The sequence below is a fragment of the Numenius arquata genome, chromosome 4 (genome assembly GCF_964106895.1).
Source record: "Numenius arquata chromosome 4, bNumArq3.hap1.1, whole genome shotgun sequence".
In the NCBI taxonomy this organism is placed as follows: domain Eukaryota; kingdom Metazoa; phylum Chordata; class Aves; order Charadriiformes; family Scolopacidae; genus Numenius; species Numenius arquata.
Window position 1 is genome coordinate 27,205,033 of NC_133579.1, and position 15,197 is coordinate 27,220,229.

Sequence of the window (15,197 nt, forward strand, 5' to 3'; positions counted from 1 at the left end):
AAGAGTTCTGCTTCATGTACAGAAACAATTGTTAGTTGGAAAATATTTACTGAATTTAAAATAATATTTTCCTTTTAACAAATATACAATTTTTGACGGTATCTAATTAATGTATAAGGCTCAGGACTTTATGAATGGGATTATAATTATTTGTTTTCCCTTAAAAATATAGGAGGAGATCCTCAATTAATGGAAATTGCTCTCTCTTTCCAGTGAACAGAACTGTACTGATTTACACCAAGCCATATAGAACTTCCCTAAGGGATATTTAGCACAGTTTGTTAAATTAAGTGATTGTTCTAATGGACCACACAGAAGGTGTGAGACAAAAATGAAAATGCCTCGAGTATAAAGTTCTGAACATTACAATTGGTGACAGAAGGCCAATCAATGAGACAGTAATCCTATAAAAATACAGAAAGATCAGATTGCTTGTTGAGTTAGAATTGCTTTAATACAGATGCATACAAGGGGATAGGAAAGGAGCTGGAAACTTTCCATCTGCTTTGTATACAAAGTGATTAGATTGCGATCACTTAGTCCAAAAGGATAGAAATGATGCACAGTTCTGCCAGGATGAGACATGCAAATTGGATCAATTAAGCTTTGAGAGTGCTCAGACAATCTGGTAGAGAAGTTTACATGCTGTGTCAAGTGAAACTTAACAAAGATCAGTCTTGAATGCTGGGGGCAAGTATTAAAGTGATTTAAACTCTAATCTCCACCAGTAATTCATTGTTTTCAGATTCGGTTATAAAACTGATCAGATACTATAATAAAACAATCAGATACTATAACAAAAGAGCCCTTTAGGAAGTGTTTGATAGTATACACAAGAAGTATGACAGACAGTTTAGTAACAGTCATTTGAGTTGAAACAAACCCTCAGTAAGTTTGCAGATGACACCAAGCTAGGTGGGAGTGTTGATCTGCTTGAGGGTTGGAAGGCTTTACAGAGGGATCTGGACAGGTTGGATCAATGGGCCAAGGCCAATGGGATGAGGTTTAATAAGGCCAAGTGCTGGGTCCTGCATTTTGGTCACAACAACCCCAAGCAACGCTACAGGCTTGGGGCTGAGTGGCTGGAAAGCTGCCCAACAGAAAAGGACCTGGGAGTGTTAGTGGACAGCCGGCTTAACATGAGCCAGCAGTGTGCCCATGTGGCCAAGAAGGCCAATAGCATCCTGGCTTGTATCAGGAATAGCGTGGCCAGCAGGAGCAGGGAAGTCATCATGCCTCTGTACTCGGCACTGGTGAGGCCTCACCTCGAATACTGTGTTCAGTTTTGGGCCCCTCACTACAGGAAAGACATTGAAGTGCTGGAGCGTGTCCAGAGGAGAGCCACCAAGCTGGTGAGGGGTCTGGAGAACAAGTCCTATGAGGAGAGGCTGAGGGAACTGGGCATGTTTAGTTTGGAGAAGAGGAGGCTGAGGGGAGATCTCATTGCCCTCTACAACTACCTGAAAGGAAACTGTAGAGAGGCGGGGGTTGGCCTCTTCTCCCAAGGGAATAACGACAGGACCAGAGGAAATGGTATGAAGCTGCGGCAAGGGAGGTTTAGATTAGATATTAGGAAGAATTACTTTACTGAAAGAGTGGTCAAGCACTGGAACAGCCTGCCCAGGGAGGTGGTGGAGTCACCATCCCTGGAGGTATTTAAGAAACGTGTAGATATGGCTCTTCAGGGCATGCTCTAGTGCCCGCGATTGTTGGTTTGTGGTGGAGTGTTGTGTGTGAGGTTGTGGGTGTGGGGTTTAGTTGGTGGATGCTTTTTTTTGTTTGTTTGTTTGTTTGTTTGTTCTTTTGTTTGGTTTTTTTTTGTTTGCTTGTTTGTTTGTTTTTGTGTGTTGTGTTTTTTTTTTTTTTTTTAATGTGGTTGGACTCGATGATCTCAAAGGTCCCTTCCAACCACTAAGATTCTGTGATTCTTTGATTCTGTGATTTGACACTTGCTTGTAATTAATGGAATACACAATACTAATAACTCCTATGCCTTCATGTTGACCACAATGCTTCAGAAGCAGGGAGTGTTCTCATAAGGAACTCATTGTGTACTCTATTTTTATTGAACCAGAGCTCACTCAAACAACGTGAAAATAGCATTTAGATAAGACTGCTCTAATTTCATCATGGACCGTCTAGAAATTTGAATTATGTACCCGATGCAATGTGTTTTATAGTAGCAAAAGGGCATGTTGTTTCAGATAATTGGAGGGATCTTCATGTAAATCAAAAGTTCTCAATATATGTGAAGTGCTGGAACCTTCAGAAATGAGTTTCTGAAAGAAGACTTTGAACATTTTCAATAGAATCCAGATGGCTTTCAGAATTAGAAACAGGTCTGCACAATTTGAATTTTAATGTAGATTCAGTATACATGACCAACGCAAAATAACACCTGCCATTTCAGTATTTTCTCATCATTTGTTTATCAATGGTACATAAATTGATTGTATTGCCAGCATTTAATGGCAGTGAGTAAGAAAAACAGCAAGGATGTGTTCTGGTGAAAACACGAAGAACAGATGAAAAAATCCTGGGTTGGCATCAGCATTATACATGGCAAATATCTATGGGGTTTTTTTGAGAAACAATGAGTGAATTTCAGTTTTAATCCATAAGTACTCCCCTTACATTTGAAATGTCAAAATACGATTTAAGGAAACAAGGTACAATGGCTGCATAGGAATTTGATTAGATTGTCCTTATTAAACACTCATCATACTCACCGAAATAGAAAAAGGCACCAGGAAAGCACTGCCCTAAACATACAGCTGTTATAATCCTTCTAAGCTGGAAGGCTTTACAATTAACCTAGTATTGTTCATGTTAAGGCAGTTTGTTATGGTTTTGAAATACTAATGCATTATCCTCCCCCTCAAATGTTTTCTGAAAAGCAGCACAAAACACGGGCATTAAAAACATTTCTTTTCTAGCCTTTAATCCTATGGAGTAAAAATGCCTATCAAAATATGAATTACTATCTTGAGATCAGTCTGGTTATAACTGAAAGCCCTGACAGATCTGTAAATTTGAATGGTTAAAAAAAAAAGTTAAGAAGAAATCAAACCTATTAAAGTATTTAATTGCAAAGGATCACTTTAAATGATCTGAACAGTTTAAGGTAGACTTTCAAATGTCCGTATTTACTGTGCATACCCTACTTCAGCTTGTTCTGAATACTGATCAGCTACAGTGTGAATTTATGTAATGGAATCACTTAAGCTTTCAATTCTGCTTCTTACAATTAGTCTATGTGATGCACACTGCTGTTCATTAAAGCACCCTTCTTTTGCACAGGGATTAAAGTTCTATTTCGGAAAGGCGCTTAGGCATATGCTTAGTATGAACTTTCATGAGTGTTAAGCAAGTCCTGCCATGCTGTAAATGGATAAGGATGATTTTCTAACTTAAAGAATTCTAAAGCAGAGATTTAATTTGACTTAGCACAGGGTTACATTTCCCTACTCTTTGGAGTAAATTTTGAACAATGGACTGTTAATTAACTAGCTAGTATATATGGATGGATGGGTGGATATCTATTTTAGAAATGCTTTTGGATAAAAATCAATGTGATATACCATCTTCAGTGAAATATGTAAGAGCAGGGGAAAAAAAGCAAAAAAAAATATTGTCTGATAGCCTACTGAAAAAAACCACTTATTCGTCATTCAGTGTTTTACCTTTACTGAACTACAGTGTTAGTAATTGGTCATAGTAGTTAATAGAAAGCACTACAGAAATGTTAGGGTGTTTAATCAAGCCACACTGAAAAAGAGATTCTAAATGAAATGTAAACGCACTGACAACAGTAACTTGTGTTTTAAGATAATGAGTTAACCAAGGGATTCTTCTTCTCTTTTTAAGTGAACTCATTTTAAGATACAAGACAAGTTTCTACAGGAAGACATCTAATATTACACTTTATTTGGTCATGCATTGCTTTTTCTTGTTATATTGTGTCATACTGGCAATGAAATTGTAATGCTTTGCTGTAGATTTTCATTGCTGCCATTTTCATGTGAAAAAATTTACTCATATTAAAATCTTATAGTAAAATTTTACATTCAAAATTCTTTGTTCTTGCTTTATTTCCTTGACCCACTCTCAGCTCTGAGCAGTTGTGGCTCCCAACATACCTTCCCAAGGACTAATTATGTGTGATATAAGCATTGTGTCAAATTCTAAATTTTGCACTTTAAATCTAGGAGTAGTCCTACTGATCTTAGTGGAAATATTTATGGGATTAGATTTGTGGAAATGCTTTGACAAATATCTGTGTGTTGACTATAAATCTTTCAGGAAAGTCATCACTAGATATTGCATTTATCCAAACATATAAAACTTTATAAAGAAAGACAATAAGAATTTAAGTTTTAAGAAGCAAACCACAACAACAAACACTGATGCCTTGACATGTATATTATCGTTTATGCATGTTAAAAATTGAGACATAGACCAACATGTTAATTCTACTTTTTTTATCAGTTTCATAAATTTTATTTGACAAATCCTTAACTGTTTTCAGGGAATTATAGGTTAGTGTGGCTGTGGACCCAGTTAATTACATTTTTTTTGTATTGTAAATCTTTCATCATTAAAATGATCAGACTGTGCTGTCTTCTGTAGTCCAGTACTTTATAAGCTTCTGCAGACACAATTAGTCATAGTAATTACTTCAACTTTTCTATGGTTACATATTTCACCATTGTCTTCTAGTCTGTCAGAGTTTCAGCACTTCCCACTAACCTGCAAGTTAAGATTACAAGTGGATTTTTAGTAGCATTAAACTTTCAAGAGCAAATTAAATTTGAGGAATTGATACAACATAAAACCAAACTAAAAACAACAGAAAAAAGCTCTACACCCTCTGGGTATATATTCCTTAGCACTAATGTTCTTTGGAAGCAGGTTCCTATGAGAAAAATCATTACCAACCAAGCAACACTGCAAGCTGTTTTGGATAGTTGAAGCAGAAACAGGATAATCAGTCTAAACTATAGAATGGTAGTTTGACAAAGAAGAGATAATATGGGAGGTAAAATTTCCGCTCTAAAAAAACCCCATACAGTATAAGTACATATCTTGTCTCAGAAAAGACTTTAATATCAAATGAATTTTTGTTTGTAAAATCTGTATTATTGATATGGTAGTCAAACAAGAAGCGTATATGATTATTTTTCCCACTCAGTGCTATTACAGATAATTCTTTAGATTACAGAGTTAGGTATGAAAAAATAGATCCTCTAATATGCTCTCATTTCTGTAGTTGAAATCCTAGGCCTGAATTATCACTGCTAAGTAGAAAAAGAAATATGAGAGAAACAACTTTCCAATCAGCATATTTGTATTGGTTTTTCTTATTTCTATTTTCAAGAACGGGGACAAAGTAAAAGCATTCATTTTGCATTATTGTAAATATATAAATTCTGCTATTGTCTTTCTTGTTTCATTGTCCCTCTTTCCATCTTTCCTGTGCCACAAGGCAAACTGCATTCATGCATTCTCTAGTCTTTTTTTTTGTTAAAAAGAGGCTTAAAAATCATAAATATTTAATAAAAGGATTAACATTTTTACAATGTACAGTGGTATAAGAACATAAAATGTTCATATCACTGTAAAAATGTATGTATTCATGCACATATACATGTATGTATTTCGTTCAAGAAAAGCGTATGCTCAAGAAACAGTTCTTTGTGTATATTGATATTATGCAAGCAAATTGTGTTTCAAGTGTAGTGGGGAAGTAATTTAAGAGGAACGAGTGAAGTTTCTTGAAGGTTCTGTTTCTGTTAGCTGATACACATGCATAAACTTTTCAAGCCCACGGACACCTGCTAGCCCAGAGATATTCTTCTATGAACTATACTAGGGTCTTTGGTATTTGTTTGCCATGCTACATTTTTTAAGCTTGATCACTTTCATAGAAGCTATACATGGGGAATGCAGGGAGAGAGCATCCTCACACAATTTTATTACACTGCTGAAGCAGAGAGTAGTGACTTTAAGAGAATTTTGTCTTACAGCTTCAGTGATTCTTGGCAACAAAATAAATCAAATCACTGGACCAGTAAATACGGTAGTTTAGTATATAACAGCAAGTAATATGGTGCATTATGAATAGATATGGATCATGTGAAAATACTATTGGTATGTATGGAAAAGAACTTAGTCCCTTTCCTGGTGAATAAATAAAGGCAGAGAACGAAATACAGCTGGTAAGAATAAACATTCACGAATTTTTAAACAGAATTTCACTTCAGTAGTATTTTCACATGATTTAATTGTTTTAGGCACTTGTGTAAATGAGGTTTGAGTCATTGGTTTCTTTAATCAAAAATTAAATCTATTTGGCTGAAAACAGAAGCAGTTTTTATATGGGAAGTCAGATAGCAAATCCACTACTCTATGGTTTGGTTTGTCAGTGATGCAGTTTTGTTACTGCAATACTCAGAATGAGTACTCCAAGGAATAAATATTGATGGACTGAGAGTGGTTTGGGAAAAAAACAAACCAAAACAAAGCTGATTGTTGAACAGGTCTATAAGGACTCCAATGTGCATGTTGTTTATAAACACTGTGGTCTGTTTCCCCATTCTAAATTGTAGTAAAATAATTTTTGAAAATCTTGAAGAGTGAGGAGAAAGCAAGTCTTTTTTTCCATTCCTATTCTGAATGTGTTATGTTGCCTGTAGGCTCTTGGTGGTGCTACAATACAGTATTGCTCTCTCTCCACCCCCCAATAAATATTATGCAATTAGTACGTGATGATGCACAGTATACAGATGGCTTTTACCTCCCAAAGCTGCCAAACTGTCTTTTTAAGAGCATGAATGACAAATAGTCATTTTGGAGAGTGACATGTCATGATGATGGCCCATTAAAACTCCTCAAGAATACTCAGTCGGCTACATATGCCCACTCAGCTCCATCTACAGCAGCAGCTGCTTCTGAGTTCCTCCTGTAGTTGCACTAATCTTAATGGGCTGGCTGCACAATTCCCTGTCGCCACAGGGCATTTTGTGTTCTTATTAAAACTGGGGGGAGAAGGCACAGATTTGTGAGTACAGCATCTGCAGGGACTGGAAAAGAAGAGGACAGAATAAGGAAATGTGTGTGTGTGTGTATGCATATGCATATGTATGTATACATACATGCACTTAAATGTACACATACATTGTGTATATATATACAATCACTATATCACTGTGTATGTGAAAAGCTAAATTACATAAGTATACAGAGAGAGAGATAGAATACTATAGACACAGTTGACTGTTATTAAGAGAAAAAATGTCATAAAAATGTGACATGGTTGCTCTTATCACATCCAGTTTTCAGTATTTCCTATTAATTATTCAACTCACTAGCCTTTAGATGACAGTATCTCTTATTCCTAGAGGAAACTTTCATCTGAACTTTGCCTTCCACTTAGAAGCCTTGAGGGCTTACTTAGATACTAACTGGCATGTTATGAAGTGTAAGTTTTAGAATTTTGGTACTTCTATTTTGAATTTTGTTTGAACAATAACCATCAAGGAACTAAAGAAGTTCCAGTGTTCTCTTTCCTGTTTCACCCTTCTTTTTCAAAAGGTTGTCAAAATTAAATATTCACTTCACTTCATGTGGCTGAGGTGATAAGGTTATTATCCTCCTAGAGCACTGATCAGTCACTTAAGAGTATTAGGGCTATGTATTTTTTACTAAACTCTTCCACTAACATTTTTGAACCTGTTAATGGGGAAACAACACAAGGGAAGGAGGCAATAGTCAAGCCTAACTGCTTATTCCAAGTTTGATGATAGGACAGAATAAGCCTGAGCAAATTAATAAAAATTCTTAATATTTTAATTTCTTAGGCACAGAAACATATATTCTGTAGCAGCAAAAAAAGTTTAGAAACTACATTAGTGGTGGAAATAAGGATTTTTTTTTTTTTTAAATAGCGATGCCCAATTAATTCAGAACAAGCTGACACTTATGCTACTCTCCCTGCCTATCAGTCATGTTTCTTATGTTTGCTCCTCTGGTTCTAGCACTTTAAAATTAATAATAATTTGAATTGCACACTTTTTTTTTTTTTTTCCCCTCCAGAGTAGGCCTTTTTTTTTATTTGTGAACTTAGAGTAGTAGTAATACACACCCTCAGTAAAATGACACATGACCAGATTCAGGTTATCAGCTTTTTTAATTCCGGTTGCATTAAACAGAGCATGAAAAGAAGATGCTGGTAAAGTTATACAGCTTTACCCTCAAATACTGTTCTTGTCTGACTCTAATCAGTCACTCAAGGTGAGCTTCATTTACTACTTCAGCATTTTTTCATTTGTACTTTTTTATTTTTCCTTTCTTTTTCCTCCCATTTCAACTTGTCATTCTTCCTTTTGCCTGTCATCCTTTGTCTTCTTCTTCCCCATCTCCTCTGCCTCATCACATTCATTTGAGGTCTTTCAACAGTCTGTTTCCCATTCCAGTTCTCTCCTGGTCCTTCAGACCTGTCCACATTCTCATCCAGTTTGTTTTTTTGGTTTGTAGATTTTTTTATGGTTTTTTGTTTGTTTGTTTATTTGTTTGTTTGTTTTTAACTCAGTTTCTTCTCTTCCCTCTTTATCCTTCTTATTTATTTTCTCTCCTATCCTATGCTTTCATGCACCTGCATGAATACCTTGAGTGTAGATGGAGCTTTGTTCTCTCTGGCTTCATATACACTGTTGACTATGAAGATCTTGGAGGTCAAAATACACCAAATGACATACAATTTGACTGCAGGAGGTCTATTAAGGACAAGCTGTGGGACGACACAGCTGATTACCTTGAATGTGAAATGTACTTAAGTGACAGGTAACTTCTCATTATCTCATTGCCTTTCTGGTGATCCTGGGGAGATATATAGGCTTGTAGTCATTCATAGGACTCTAATATTACCTGTAGCAAGACAAAAGAGAATTTGGAGACAGTCTGACTTCAGACAGCCTATAAGGACAGTGCTAGATGTGAAGAGATCTCAGGAATGTCTTGGACCTTGGTTGTTTCAGTAGCTCTTAGGTCTTTGGTCAACTCTGAGCACTGTAGACACAATTTGGGGGGTTTTAGATCAACGCAGAACAGAAGTCTTGTCTAGGCTGACTGAGTTTTGAGCAAGCCTGTCACCAGCTGCTTGTGTTAGATAAATATAGTGTGGTTATACTGTGGTCTACAGCATGGGACCTTTTTGTATTCCCGCATGACTATCAGTGTGCTTGCCTGACAAGGAGAAAGTCTGGAGGCAACAAAACAGTGCATGAAATTGCTAGTATGTCGAAGTGGCAAATTGTGCCACTGTGGCACAGTTGTCTATTCTGGTTCCCTACTATACTGACAACATTGCTGAGACAAGGAAACTCTGGCAGCATTACAAGCGTATTTCTTATTTTCAAACTCTAATTAAAAATGTTAGGGTTTTGGGCATAGCCATTTATATTGACTTGATCTCTTGTCCTCAGTGTTATCTTTTATGCTGAAAGCACAGAACATAGGCCAGCATATTTTTTTCTGACCTCAGGCTTGTACTATAGTTTTACATAAATTAATAAAACCAAAAGCAAACAAAAGCCCTCCAGGAACTCCTTTATCACTTTCTCAATGTTTCTTGGGAAAAAGACTTTTATAAGAAAATCATTACCTGCTGAATAATACTTTCACTAGTGCCTGGGTATGAAGTCAATTATATGAATCACAAGCCTTTGCTGACATCAATAAAATGTTGAGGAATCTGTTTCTGTCCCACATGACTTCTGTAATGCGACTGAAATGGAAATTAAAAAAGATGTCTTAAGCTGTTGATTTTGAAATATGGTTATACTTTACAAGGGTGAGAGTTTCATAGCTCCCTCTGAGAATAACAAATTATTAGTAATTAATGTGTTTGTAAGGCCCTTAAACAATGCAGAAATGTCTTATGTGTACACATCGTTTTTAACTTAAATGTTAACTCCATTGTCTATGTTGAATTTTAAATTTTAGTTATTATTTGCATTGAAATTGTTCCAAATCAGCAAAATTGAACCCTTAGTTATCCAGATAGCTAACAAATATAGTTATATTTTAAAAAGAAGAAAAAATAATCTAGTACTTCATGAGTCATCACAATTCAAAACACTTACTAGCAGTGATAATCTGAGGGGAAAAGGAATTTCAAAACCTTCTACGTGTAACTAGAGTAAATACTGGATCCAAGAACAGAAATTTTAAGAACCTGGCTGTTGTGATGAGTAAGATTTAATAGAAATAGCCACATTAAGTCTCTGTTTCAAATCACCTGCTTGCTTTCATCTGCTGTCAGTTACATATTTAACCTGTACAGAACTGAGAAGTTCCATTTTTAAGTCCTCTGAGAAAGCCGAGGGGGAGCATGTTGCATATGAAGAAATGAGCGTCTTCCTCCTACAATCAATTCTCAGTTGCTTTGTGATAATAAGTTGTGGTTATAGAATGGACAACAAGATTGGTCCTGGCTCTGTGTTCTTTCTTCCTTTTGTCCTTTTTTTGCCTCCTAGTCCCTCCTCGCTTTTAGTGAGAAGATAGGAATAAAGCTGTAATTGTATCAGCTCCGTATCACAAATATGACCATATCACCATGCCTGCCTAGTCATGAAGAGGCAGTCTTCATTTCTCTCCTCCCTTTCTAGTTACTTTCATAATGAGAAAGGAAAGGGTGCAGGCTCCTTTAGAAAACTTTTCAGTGATTTTGCAAATGAGTGCGTATTTCTTATGGTTTCAGGGAGCTATGGAGCTAGGTTGTACTGAAGCATCTTGTGTTTGCTCTTTCTGTCTCTTTTCTACCACACCTCTGTGATACTACTTGTGCTGAAAACCTGGCAGCTCCCCATGTTCTCCATGTGCTTTTCTTATTCACCCAGAATCTGTAAACTCTGCAATGCAATGAAACATTAGCCATGCTGCCACAGGGAAGAACAAATGCAAAGATAGATCTCAGGGGAAGAAAAAATGGAGGAGAGAGGCATGTGAACATTGCACCTGCTTTAAGGGAGCCTGAACTGAAAATCAGAGAAATGGCAAACCTCTCATTCAGACCTCAAACAGATCAGTCATGGCCAGATAAACTGCTGTTAATGCAGTGCAATATCTCTGCTTACTGATAAAAATAAATTTCCTTCTCTATTGAAAACACTGCATTCGTATACTTTAATGGCAAGTGGTGCAAAATGACCTCATCTTTGGTTGTACAGATCTGTAGCTACAAATAGGCAAAATCAAGAAAATATTGAGTATTAGGGAAGGAAATGTATTATTTAGGTTTTCCTACAATAATCATCAACCTAAGGGTCCACATAAACATAACTGCATTAGGTGAGACCTTATACTAAGCTATATTGCTGCAGGGCAAAAAAAATGTGAGGACAAAATTGCTTTCATTAAGGAGTTAGGGTAACGTTGCCTTTGATACTGAGTGAATCTGACTGCTTCCTTCTCTCACACATATCCAAACAAGCATTTTCTAAAAATGAGAGGAGTTTTAGGAGTTGGACCTGATAAGATATGAGTGTCCTCTTTTTAGGTTGAGTTCAGAGATGGTAGAGGGCACTCAGTAAATTATCTTCTAAAAAAAAATGATAATTGTAGTTCTTATACACACTGGTCTGCTCTGCTTCCACAAAGCTTGTGTGACTTTTCTTATTAGATTTATTTGCTCTCTGCTAACTTTCCTAGAACATCAAAAGTTATTCTCCTGTTAAAAATGTGTCGTCTCTCTGCAGAAGCCTGTTTTGTTCTCATGTACTCTTTCTTGCACATGATATGATGCAGGGAACACCCAACAACAAAACTCGTAAAATCTTCAGGTTAAATGTATGTGAAATGTAACAAAGAAGCAATAGGATCATCATATCATAATTGGACCATGAATCTTGTATTGGAAATAGAGTTACTTGAAAGCCAAGGCAAACTGTAGAGTAACCATCATGGATATTGCATGGAGGAGGCTATGGATGAAATGAATTGGAAATATGCACCCGTCTTTATTTTTATCTGTATCTATATCTAAAGCATTCCTCTTTCAGAACATAAAGGAGGAATTTTATTGACAATATTTATTGCAAAGTAGTTCTGAAAGAAAATTTGTCTGGGATGTTGCAGAATGGAATCAGATGAGATTTACTCACTGAGTCCTTGAACCCTCCATGTCTCTTGAAACAAGGATTTGAAACTGCCTTTGTCCTGATCCTCTCTGCTTCTAAAGTCATATTTCCCATGTGCAGCCACAGGCTCAGCTGCAGTTCTATCTCCTACATGAATGTCTCTGTAGAAAGTGGGAGGAGTGATAAGTTAGTAGATGGCATAGCCGTAGTTGCCTTCTGGAGCCTTCCTGAAAAGTACAATTGTCCTGAGGACTAATATCATTCTACATAATTGTTGCCAAATTAATCACAAGAACTAATAAAAATCCCAAGTCTCATTCTTAAATGTGCTGCTTCTCTAAAAAAGGGGGGAAAGACCAAACAAAAAAACCAAAAAAAACCAAAAACAAAACCCCAAAAAACCACCACCACCACCACCAAAAAGAACATGCATTGATTTCTAAAGCCAACATTATAAGGAAAATATTACTTCTCACTAACTAGGATGGTAAGCTAAATAGCTGGAAATATAAGCAGTTTGAAATCACATTTGGTAGTATCAGAGCTATAAATATGGTACAGGACTGCTGTATTAAAAATTTTATCGTTAATTGTGAATCACTGATGCCTCTACATTAATGACTTTGAAGATCACTATTGGAAGGATTATATTGGGTAGAATGGGAATAAAGGTGATCAGAAAACTGCACCAAACATCTTTATTCTGTCAGCCTAGTTTATTTTTGCATTGTTCTCTTGTATTGTACTTTTAAATTATCTCAGATTGACACTAAAATACACATAAAAATGTTGAAAAAAATTCTTTAGGGGGTTTACATAGAATTTATTGTACTATCGTGCCAAAGATAAGCTAAATCTTGCGCTATATTACCTTCCTGGGGTTAAGTAGGTAGAGGATGGTGCTCTACTTGAGTTAGTAATGCTTATGTTAGTCCAATGCTTGGACCAGCATTACTTTTTAAAGGCTTAGTAGAACAAAGTTTCAATAAAAGACACAAAAAAGTTTGCTCTCCCAGAGCTTCAGCCTTGGAGTAACAAAGGTCATTGCTAATCACTTTACTAATCCATGCAGTAGCAGTTGTCTACCAAGGCACCTTTCCAAAAAGTGGCTTCTGTTCAGCATTTCACTCCAGGGCACCAGCCACTGTAGTGTAATCCATGAGGAAATTTATGGACCTCAGAGTGGGCCTCCTTAAAAAGCAATGTGTTAATCAGTGAGCCACTGAGCGAGCAAAAGGGAAATGCTGAAGTTACAGAATTTCTTCTTTCTCTCGGATGTGAAAGCCTTACTCAGTGCATCTTTGAGGATTTACACTTCTAGCCTCTCCCCTGAAGGTCTCTTTTCTTTCAAAAAACTGCTAGAAAGTTAATCAAGATAGGGTTGGATCTAAATACAAGGTGAAAGCGAGGCTGTGCAGCCCTGCAGCATGAGACCCAGGCGTGAGTGCTACACTCTGGTGTGCTGATGGGCTTGGCTTCTCTCCCATGAGAGAGCGCTATGTTGCTCTCAGCAAGTTGAGACATGGAATCCCTTCCCTTCTCTGCCTGAAGAGATCTACTTGCACATCTTTAACTTTCAGAAAATTGCTCTACCTGATAAACTGCTGGGTATGTTGGTGTCACCTGCTTTTCTCTCATCCAGCACATCCTTAAGTGTGCCACAAAAGGTGGAATAACTTTTACAGGGAGAATGGGAGAGTCCCAGCCACCACAGAAAGACCAGTTCTCTGATAGAATGTGGAATAAGGAGAAAACTGAATCACTTCAAGAAGACAAAGACATTGACTCTTTATACCTCATAACTTCAGTTCTTGGGTAATGTGATGTTCGGCATTTTAGTCTAGACTGTAGGTTCTGACTGTGTAGGGGAACTCACACAATGCCTCTATAGCACATAGGAGACTTATGCACCCTGAATTAGAACTTAGAAAAAGAAGAGAAGGAAAAAAAAGGTAAAAATAAATTGAACACAAATTGAAGACATATTCTTACTTGCACAGTCCCACTGCTTATTTGTAGGGAAGATGGGTACTCCTCCAGTCAAGTTTGGAAAAGCAGCAAGAGTACCATCTGCCAGATTTATGAGATGAACAGAGGTATGGTTTATTGAATAAACCCCCAGCCATCAGGGCTGAGGAATATGCAGTTCTGTGGATCTTGAAAGAGCCTGGATGGGAGATACATTTTACCTTGATCTGCTCACAGTGTCAGCATTAACTATTCCTGAGTGTTCTGAGAAGTAGGACTTTAAATGCTCAGAGAACTCTACCAAAGACATTTCAGGCTTGTTAGGTGTCTCAGGAGTTAGGCAGCAGCAGGATGAGGATAAGCCATATTTTGAAATAACATGGCTAATCTGATTTAGACATCCTGGTTTTGTTTTTTGATCCAGTCCAAAGCTCAGACTCCATTTCTGTCTTAAAAGAGAGAGGGAGTGCACTGTAATTGCATAAGCGTAAGATATCCAGACAGCGTAAGTGAAATAATGTGTAAGAAATAGGCAGCTTTTTATCCAGCTGAAAAATTCAAAACTAATCACGAATACTTCCCTGCTGAAATAGGAAAAGGTTTTGCAGCTGTGCTAAGTTATGCCTGAGATAGCAATTTTCTGCATGTATTCTGGAAATGATTACTATCTCAGTGATATTCCCAGCTGAGAGAAAAAAAAAAAAAGGTTAGTGAAGGAAATTATGATGATGATGTCAGTTGAGTTACCTACAAACTCAACATGACATGGAGTTAAGAAGTACAAAGTAGATAAGAGACATAAAGAATTGGAACATCTTTAACATTGTCCTCGGCTATTTATAATCTACTTTTTAACAAACAAGCAAGGACTTTGAATTTTACTGATGCTCTTTTCAGTTGCACCATATTAAATATATCAAGTGTGTGTGCTACTTTAATTGACATTAATAGATGTCCAGATCAATTACATTTCTGGTACGTTTGAAAAGTATATGAGAATTGTTTGAATCTGTGTTCTGCAACAAGAAGGTGAGACTCAGAAGACATAAAAGAGCTACAAAAACCTGTGGAATCTTGCTCTGTAACTTAAAA

General features: G+C 36.7%; 1 protein-coding gene across 2 annotated transcripts in view; it reads left to right on the forward strand.

Moving 5' to 3' along the window:
* The window catches only part of LOC141463914 (cadherin-7), a 69,257-nt gene that overhangs the window by 14,679 nt on the left and 39,381 nt on the right, over positions 1-15,197 (forward strand). The gene's annotated exons all lie outside the window — the stretch shown is intronic.